At 33.9% G+C, this 9,930-nt stretch overlaps 2 pseudogenes; both read right to left on the bottom strand.

Annotated features, from left to right (window-relative positions):
- Positions 1-727: 727 nt before the first annotated feature.
- On the bottom strand, positions 728-1,953 carry LOC114719649 (receptor-like protein 51; annotated as a pseudogene).
- Positions 1,954-5,239: 3,286 nt separating this feature from the next.
- On the bottom strand, positions 5,240-9,924 carry LOC114719650 (cellulose synthase A catalytic subunit 8 [UDP-forming]-like; annotated as a pseudogene).
- Positions 9,925-9,930: the final 6 nt, after the last annotated feature.

The raw sequence follows: 9,930 nt of genomic DNA, 5'->3' as shown, positions 1-9,930 counted from the left end.
TTCACTTGATTAATTAAACCAAAGTGAATACAGATGGATGAAATTTTGTTGAGCTGTGGGAAATAGAGGGCAGGTGAAATAACAGTGTTTTCTTTTGTTTTGTTTGAGGCTATAAATAGAATGTGGTTGCATAAGATTCTAACATCTGAGAAAGAAAGATAATGTCATGTTGCATGCATATGGAGATAGCAGTTACGTATGGATTGCAAGGGGTTATGGGAAAAGAATATTATACATCTGTTGTCCAATTATTGTACACTAAATATTACTTTCAATTTTTAATATAAGAACTAATTAGATATTTAGATTTGGTTTTACATATAAGACCTTAATTTATTTTGTCTTTTATATTTATCATTTTTTTAAACTAATTTACTTAACTTATGGATTGATATATAGTTTAATGTTATATAAGGATATTTTAGGTGGGCTGCAAGGGTTATGGGAAAAAGAATATCATGCACCAAATCATTAATCAACATTTGTTGACCATTTTCTCTCTCCTTTTGCTATTCATATAACCGGAGAAAAAAATACAACAATTTATAATATTTTTCTCTCTCATGGCCGTCGTCGTTTTTTTTTTTTTTTTCCCTCCCCGGTTCTTCTCCCCTCTTTCACACCTACGAAGTCACGTTCTTCAATATATTTGAGGTTCTGCAACTTACAATAAATAATTACAAACCCAACTAAATTTGTCAATATTCCTAAGCTAATCTCTTTTTCTTCAGTGACAACGTTTCAAACAGAGGAATAAGAAAATACCCAGAATCCCAATAGAAGAAAGCGCTACTGACACACCAAGAACAACCTTTTAGGCCAATGACGACGTTCCTTAGCATCATCCTCTTCATAGTCATCATAATCTGAATCACTTGGATCATCCCAAGAAAGATCCTTCCCTCGTGGAGGCAAAATGGGCATTCCATGCTTATTACAGGGAGCAATACCAAGTTTCAGTTTTGATGACAGAATCGAATGATTATAGCACAAATTAATGTTCCCACTTACTCTGAACACTTCCAATCTCTCTATGAAACTCAAATTGAAAGGCAAAACCCCATGAAGATCATTGTTCGCCAGATTCAAATGCTTGAGATTCTTCATCTGCGAGAGGAACCTGGGAATCGAACCATTTAGTTTGTTTGAGCTCAGATCCATGTGAACCAAGCCAGGAATGGCAGAAACCGAATCTGGTATGGGTCCAGAAATCGAATTCGAAGCCAAAGAGAGGTTTTTGAGGGATATTAAGTCCCCAATGGAAGTGGGTATTTCACCATCCAGCGAGTTATACGATAGACTCATGAATTCCAAACTGTCCAACCTCGTATATGAAGTGGGTATACTTCCTTTCAGCTGATTACCAGAGAAATCGATGTGGGTGACGTTAGAATCTATAAAGTTTGGAAGAAAACCAGTGAGATTGGCGTAAGAAATGGCGATGTACTTGAGTTTCTTCATACGTCCAATTATCACAAGAAGACCAGAAGCATTAACAGGCACATTGGACACAGTGAGGTCTGTGAGATTCTCAAGGCGTGAGAGCCAGACGCCAGTAAGCTTACGGAAACTGTTAATGCAGACGAAGGATCTGAGAGAAGCAATGAGCTCGGAAGGGAAGGCGATGGGAGCGATAGGACAGTTTTGGAAGTGAAGAGATTGAAGAGTTGAGAGAGACTTCAACGCAGTGAAGGTGAGGGTGAGATAAGAGGAACAATTAGAGAGCGAAAGAGAAAGAAGATGACGAAAGGGTGCCGCAGAGTCACAGAAAGTTACATTGTGGAAGGAAGGTTCAGAACATGGATCAGTTGAGGTGGGGATGTTGAGGGATTCAAGTGCTTTCGTCTGGTTCGGGTCGAGAGACGATTTTGGAGAAGAAGAAGTGGGTGTGCTCATGGAGGGAGAAGTAATGAAGAGAATGAGAAGACATGAAAGTGAAAGTGGTGAACTCATTTCGGCTCAGTGGTGACAGAGAGGAACAGAGAGAAACAGGGGAGAAGGAGGAGGAGGAAGAAGAATGAGAAAAGGATTTGGAACATGTTCATTTTTAATTTTGAAGGGAGATTGCTAAAATGATACAAAGTATGTAAAGTCTGTCATTTTAAGCAAGTTTTACACATTTGAATGCAAATGTGAATAATAATTTAGATTTCAGATAAATGTGAATAATAATTTAGATTTCAGATAAATGCTCTCTTTCATTTTACCGAAGTAGCGAAACTCAACATTTGATCAATGTCTCAGATAATTTTATGTGTTTGACAAATACTTACTTAACTCATAATTTAAATCCGTACTATACATAAGACTATAAAAGTTAAACTTCTTGTCTTGAAATCTTGCAAATATTAGAACTAGATAAGAGGTTTACTTTAGTCTTAAGCATAAAATCTCAATTTATTTTGCCTTTCAAATTTATAATTGTTTCCCAAAAAACCTATTGATTGCATATATTAATAATATTTTCAATAATGATACCAATATACATAATTAAAGAGCGTATTTTAGAAAAACCAACATACATTTATTACAAATAACTAAGTTAACAAATATTTTTAATATTTATAAATTAATTATTTAACTTTTATTTTAAGCACAGTAGGTAGTATATTTGTTTAATGTACAAGAAATTGTGTGTAGTTTTTTCTCCACATAATGCTCATTAAATTAAAAAGAGAAATGTGTGTTAAACCGTTTTCTTTTCTTTTATTTCTTTTCCCTTTCTTACCCATGTCTTTCTAATACATATAAGAGCTAGATGGTTAATTTATAAAAATTAAGAAAATAGTTAACTTAGTTAATCATAATAAATAGTTGCCAAAAAAAGTTAGTTATAATAAATAAGTATTGTCTTTTCTAAAATATTCTTATTAATAATATACATTAGAGTTACCTTTTGATAAAAATCTCTTACCATGTGCAATCACTCTAGGGATTGCTTGTGAAAAAATTGATAAATATTATAGACAAATTGAATTGAAGTGTTATATTTAGGATCAAATTAAATCTTAAACTAGCTGTTATATTAAGGATTGTAGTAGTACGTTAGTAAATAATAATGAAGTTGGCAAAAATATTAGTAAATAATAACAAAATGTGTTCATTATTCTGCAATAAAATTCACAGTATGATGACTCGTATCAAAAGAAAAGAGTTATGATATATATGTTATTTACATAAATATAATTCATGAAATGAAAAGATATCTAGTTTTTTTTTTACCACAAGATATCTAGTTAATTAGTACGTTAGTAAATAATAATGAAGTTGGCAAAAATATTAGTAAATAATAACAAAATGTGTTCATTATTCTGCAATAAATTCACAGTATGATGACTCGTATCAAAGAAAAGAGTTATGATATATATGTTATTTACATAAATATAATTCATGAAATGAAAAGATATCTAGTTTTTTTTTTTTACCACAAGATATCTAGTTAATTAGTACGTTAGTAAATAATAATGAAGTTGGCAAAAATATTAGTAAATAATAACACAATGTGTTCATTATTCTGCAATAAAATTCACAGTATGATGACTCGTATCAAAAGAAAAGAGTTATGATATATATGTTATTTACATAAATATAATTCATGAAATGAAAAGATATCTAGTTTTTTTTTTTACCAGAAGATATCTAGTTAATTAGATCAATAGAATAGTTTGATTATAAATATCAATTTGACTTCATTATTTTTATTAAAAAAATCTAAGATTTATTGATTTTAAAAGCATAATTCAATAATATTTCAAAACTTTTTAAAATTAAAATTAATTTAATTAAAAATATAATTTTGAAGTCGTGTTTTTATTATCATGGCATGATACATTAAGTTACGTTGGAATGGACGTTTGTGTCTTTTGCATACAAATTACAAGAGTAAACTGGAAAAGTTGTCTGAAATAAACTATGCATAATATACGCCACTTATTCAAAACTAAAGACTGAAACACTTTTTCATGGTATTTTTATTTCATTACTCATTTGCAAGAAATGGTTTAATTTGTCCGTTCCTTTGGGAATTTCTTTGAATTTTGGTTACGTAACGTAAGGGGCTCTTTTCGAATAGTAATTATTGGAAAACATAAAACAGTATATGCAGTTTCAGGCAGCTATTGTTATTCTTAATCACAGAGATTTTTAATGTAACATAAAACAGTTTTACTTCTGATTCTATTAATAAGTGAGAGGGATTTTTTTCCTTTTATTTATAAGTTATATTGTTAAAACTTTAACATAAATGTACAACTTTGTCCTTCATGTTATTTCTAAAATTGTATAATAAATAACGATAGAGTTAAAAAGTTTTTAAAATTTTAAGATAGTATTAATGAGTTTTAAGATTTTTCTTAATTACTGTGGAATATGTTGAAAATAACTTATAAATAAAATCATAAGAGTATATAATGTCTTTAATTTTTTTATCAAAAAATCATCACTGTATGAAGTTGATATATGGCTGGAATTGACATTTCTGTCTTTTACATTCAAATTACAAAGAGTAGAAGGAGTCAGAAATAAATGGTGGAGTATGTCGCTTACTCAAAACTAAAGACTAAACCAATTTTTCATGGCATTTTTTGTTTATTTCATTACTTATTTGCACCAAGTGGTTTGTCTATTCTTTTGGGGATTTCTCAAAAAAGATTGATAAGTGAGGTACAGAACTCTTAAGTTCTTTTTTTGGGCAAAATAATTACTCAAAACATAAAAACGTATGCAGCTTCCAGCACCCTCCAACAATTGTTGTTTTAGAGGATTCCCTTATGAGGGAAGATGAGAGATTGACACCAAATTAAAACATGAAAGTTATGAAGTAATAATGAAGAACTACACATTAAAAAGAAATGAACTAATCAAAGAAAGTTGGTTTTGAAATTTGTATGGCACCGTTTGATTCCTTTCCTATATTGCATGAGTTTTGGAGAGTTGTTGTTTTACAGTTTTAGCCATGCTTGAGATTCGTTTGTAGCTTTTATTCTTTAATTAATTGGTAATTATTTGTGGATTATAAGGGTTTATGGGTTGAGTCACAGTAAACCACAAGAGCACTCTCACACTGACTATGCTTTTAATTTTCCATCTTACTCCTGGGCACAAGCTACTTAGTAATTACAATTAAAAAATGATGGAAAATTTGGAGGAAAAAAAAAGAAGTAAGCTTTACTCATATAGCTGAACAAAATCCGTTTTAGTTTAATAGGTACCCTCATTAATTTCTTAATTAGATTCCAAGTTAAGAAAAAGAACAACGTCCTGCATGTCAATCATTTTAATATGTAATTGGAAATACAATCATTGTTACATAGAGACACTGAAACCTGATCTTTTCACAAGATGACACAGGATTTTCTCCAATGTTAAAAAAAAAAAAAATACAAAATACAAATTTTCAACCTTATTGTCAAACTACAGAAGAGTTCAAAAAAGAAGTAATATCTATGACTTAATTGGAACTCATAATCAAAACAGTCCAAATATTTGGCACAATCCTTTTATTGGCTTCAGCAGTCTATAGCAATACACTCCTGAGAGATGGTTGTGCTGTCCACTTTGCTCACAAATGGATTTATCTTGACCCATATAAGAGAGAAGACAGAGGCAAGAAGAACTGACCAAAGGACGACAATGGTTGGAGTCCTATTTTGTCGTCCCATGAGACCTTTAAGGAACGGGTAGAGATGAAAAATGACCCAAAAGGCAAAGAACACCTTCCCAAATAGTGGACCCCAGGATTCATATCCTCCATTAAGTGCATCAGAAAACCCAGCAACAACACCAACTATGTTAACCACAATAAGGGTTGTTGGGGGGATTAAGAGTGTTGTCCACTTGATCATATATAATTCACCAAACTCAGTGTCATCAGCAGCCTTGGCAGTGACAGTAAAGTTGGTATCCACACCAGCTAACATCTTCAGAAATCCTTGGAAGACAGCAAAAAGATGGGCTGAAACACCTCCAATCACCCAAAATTGCTCATTACGCCACAAATCTTCGATACCGACCCCACTCCAACGCAGCTCAAGCACACTGGTCACTATGATGGAGAGGAAAAGCCCAAGAAAGAGGACACTCGCAAGGTTGGAAAGCTGCATCAGATAAAATATGATGTAAGGGATTTGGGACATCTGGGTGTAGTGTCTTAATTTGGTTCACAATTTATGCACCATGTCCAAAGTATGCTACATTAACTTCTAACGGGTGCTTAAGCAGAATGGGGAATCCTACCCTAAACTAATTGTTGAGGCAAGAGAACCAACCTACTTAAATAATCCCCTTGAGCATCCCATGTTACTCAATTACCACCAATTCTCCATCAACTTCTGACCATATTTATTAGCTATACATTGTTTTCTTTACTTCCTTAGCTGAGGGTATCTTATATGTAATATGGAACTTGGTTGAAATACTTATAAGGGACCAATGAATGAATAAGGACAAATATATCTTAGTAGCTTTTCATGTTAGATGGAAGAATAAAGATCAGAAGTTACCGTTGGTATGATAAACTTTCCAGTGAGAAGGCAGATTGCTGGCAAACAACAATAAGCAATGAGAGGAAGGGACGTGAATGGGTAGACAATGGTATTGATATAAGCCAGTCTTTGCAACCATTTAAGGCGGCCACCTCCATAACCATACCAAAGGGGACAATGTCTACTAAGGAAAATCTCAACTGATCCAAGTGCCCATCGCAAAACTTGGTGCAATCGATCAGACAGATTGATGGGTGCTGACCCTTTAAATGCAGGCCTCGTTGGCACACAGTAAATTGATCTCCAGCCTCGACATTGCATCTTGAACCCCGTCAAGATATCCTCAGTGACTGAACCATAAATCCAGCCAATCTGAAAAAAAAGAAGTCAAATAATCAGTTAAAGAAACAAGAGAATTCCAAATTCCAATATAATTTCCAGGTATCTGTTATCACATTACTAGTTCTTTTAAGAGTATTCCTTCATATGTTATGCTTTTATTAGAAAATTTAAAGCAAACACCTAAGAAACTTTATCCAAGTTTAGTCCTTAAGTATCCTATATCTCCAACTTGCTATATCTGGTAGGCTTGCTTCTGCACTGCATTTTGTACAAGACCAAGAGTATTTTAAGCCTAACCTCTTTTCCCCATTCAGTCTTCTCTTCGTACCCACAGCTAATCACATGAATGGCCCTTTCAGGGTTGAGGGATTGACAGATTCAGGAACCCCTCCGTTCTCCATTAGAGATAGTTATCAAAAAACAGATGACAAGCGAATTGTTTTCTCAAAGCTCCTCTCGAAATCAACATTGATCTTTCATGCTCATCATAATCTGCATGGAAAGGAAAGGAGAATATAAGATATTAAAATTCAGCGATATCCTTAACTAAATCTGATTGACCAAATTAACTAAGCTTACTGTCAATCTCTTTGAGATTAAAAATGGCAGCATCGAGTTCCTCCCGCTTTGCATCTCTAAACAACTCTGAGGCGTCTTTGGTGGACTTCTTGGAGGGACAGCAGCAGCAGGATGAAGAAGATCTTGGTAAGTTGGGCATGGAAGGGGGGAAGGGGACTATAGCCATAAAGAGCCTGCCTTGAAACACATCCAGTTCCCACGTATACTGGTCCTTGAATCCCATCAAGTCCTTTCATGTTAACCTGAAATGTGAAATAATAAACTCTTTAGAAACTCTTGATATATTCATATAATTAAGTGGCTGAAGGCTACTAAAATAACATTGTGATATATCCCTATTTTAGTCCATTATTGTAATGAATAAGGTGCAAAGCCATATTATGAACAAGAAAATTTGATTAAATTCACCTAAAATCCGGAAGAAAGGGACTTTCTTTTTTTTTGGCCAAAAAAACAATGGGACTTTTGTTATAGCAGAAAAAGAACATGGAGATGACCAACCCTCTTATATACTCCCTCTTATCACTATAAGACATGAGAAACAAAATTGAAATTGTCGAAATTGTTTTTTTTGCCAACAGGGACTGTCCAAATTTTAAGCCATCCATCAAATTTTGTTCCAATAATACCCCTCACTAACAATTCTGCTATAATTTCAGATTTCAAAAATAAGGGAAAGAAACTGTTCAACTCAAGGATGACGCTAAGTTAATATTAGTATTTAATCATTAAATGAGGGGCATTTTTTGGAAAACAATATTAATCTGTGACAAATTTAATGAGCTCAACTGTGCTAGATATTTTTCTTAATCTTAGTGAAATGGATAACGTGACCTATATTTGTGATCAGAGGGAGAGTATTTACTTTGCTTCATACTTACATCAAAGAAAACTATATTGCGATTGGCATATCGATCACTGCGATCAACATCAAATCTCTGGGAAACTGTACATAGCACACATCTCTGCCAACTTGTGGATCCATCAAAAACACATTGCTTCTCGAACGGCCTTGCTATTGTTAACATAATGGTCACAGTCAAGATTGAGAATGAAAGGAGCATTTGTTAGAACGCAGATACCCTCACCTGTATCAAAAGAAGTAAACGTCAAGCATCACAAAATCTTAAAGCACTTATATGAAATATTGATACTACAATTTGGTCCATACCAATGCATTTTCAGCACCAGCTTTTCTTGTGGTGTTGGTAGCCTGGCCTTTTCTCTCTGGAAACATAGACCAGCCGGGGAAGCTCATTTCCTCCTATGTCATAGGCACCACTGCGTCCAAGGAAAACCTGAAATGGAAATTTCTCTAGAAAATTCAGTTTTGCGAAAAGCAAGGGAGCCAATGAAAAGACATTAGGATGTTTGCATGCACATCATCTGTATTCTGAAACAGAAAGATAAGGTATCTAGACAGAATTGCTCAAATAGTTCTTTTTACTTCGTAATGGGAACTAAGAGATTTTTAAACGATTCAAATGACACAAATCTAATTTGCTTATCTAAAGGTTTAAAAGGAGAAATAAGATTTTTATCCAAAAAACAAGAAACACAAAGCACAAGGAGATTGGTGGAGAAGAAAGACCGCCAATTGAATTTTTGTCATATTGCAAATAAGTTATCGGAGAATATGTTGCCAATTCTATGCTATCATCTAGGAATTAGATTTTTTGTTATGAATCTCTCGTAAAAGAGGTACCTGAATCATGCCGGGATGATCTCTAGTCTTATTTCCTGGCCACGGTGTTCCATCTTGCATAGTCCATCCTTCTTCTGGTGTTTTCTGAGCCTTTGATACCAAAGCATTAACCCGTACTTTGAACTCTTCATAGTCCCTCTGTGACAGAATGAAATGTATTTGTGAAAGCTGCTCTTCTTTTGTGAGCATTTGGACGAGATCACACAGAGGGAAAGAGAAGGAAGGTTTCATTGAAACATTTTCTTTGTTTGGAAGCCAGTAAAAAGGAGGGTAGAGTATGAAAAAATTTTCCACTAGTCTTCCTAAATTCTCCCCACTACTTCTCTCTCCTTTTATATTATAAGTTTCCTCTGCAACGAGGAGGGCTGTCATTTAACCATCCTTTCCCTTCCTTCTCACCCTTTACATTTTCTATGGATTTCTCCTTGTTTTTTTCCTCTCCAACTCTCAGACGCCAACATCAACAAGAAGTTTTTTCTCACTAGGTAGAGTTTTGCTAAATGCTCAACTTACCCTTAACTTCCCCGGTGGGGTTGGGGGCTTTGAAGGAGAAACCACCCATTATGTATTATATTGATAATTTTTTCAAATTCCAAACCAATAGGTTAGCTCCTAGTACATTTCATAGAATCTAGAGAACAAGCCACACACTTCTTGTGAATAATACGACTTTCTTGATCTATTATATATTTTATATTGATTGTCATCTATGATTCCTTCAAATCCCTCCACATAACACCCAAGGACCCTAAGATACTTGAAAGATGTAAGGACACGTAGGATCTAGATGCTTACTTTCATTGCTCTACGTTCTTTGACGAA

The sequence above is a fragment of the Neltuma alba genome, unplaced genomic scaffold (assembly GCF_004799145.2).
Source record: "Neltuma alba isolate B1F8T4 unplaced genomic scaffold, ASM479914v2 tig00011931_pilon, whole genome shotgun sequence".
Taxonomy (NCBI): domain Eukaryota; kingdom Viridiplantae; phylum Streptophyta; class Magnoliopsida; order Fabales; family Fabaceae; genus Neltuma; species Neltuma alba.
The sequence above is the reverse complement of the archived record's forward strand: the minus strand, read 5'-3'. Positions and strand labels throughout refer to the sequence as shown.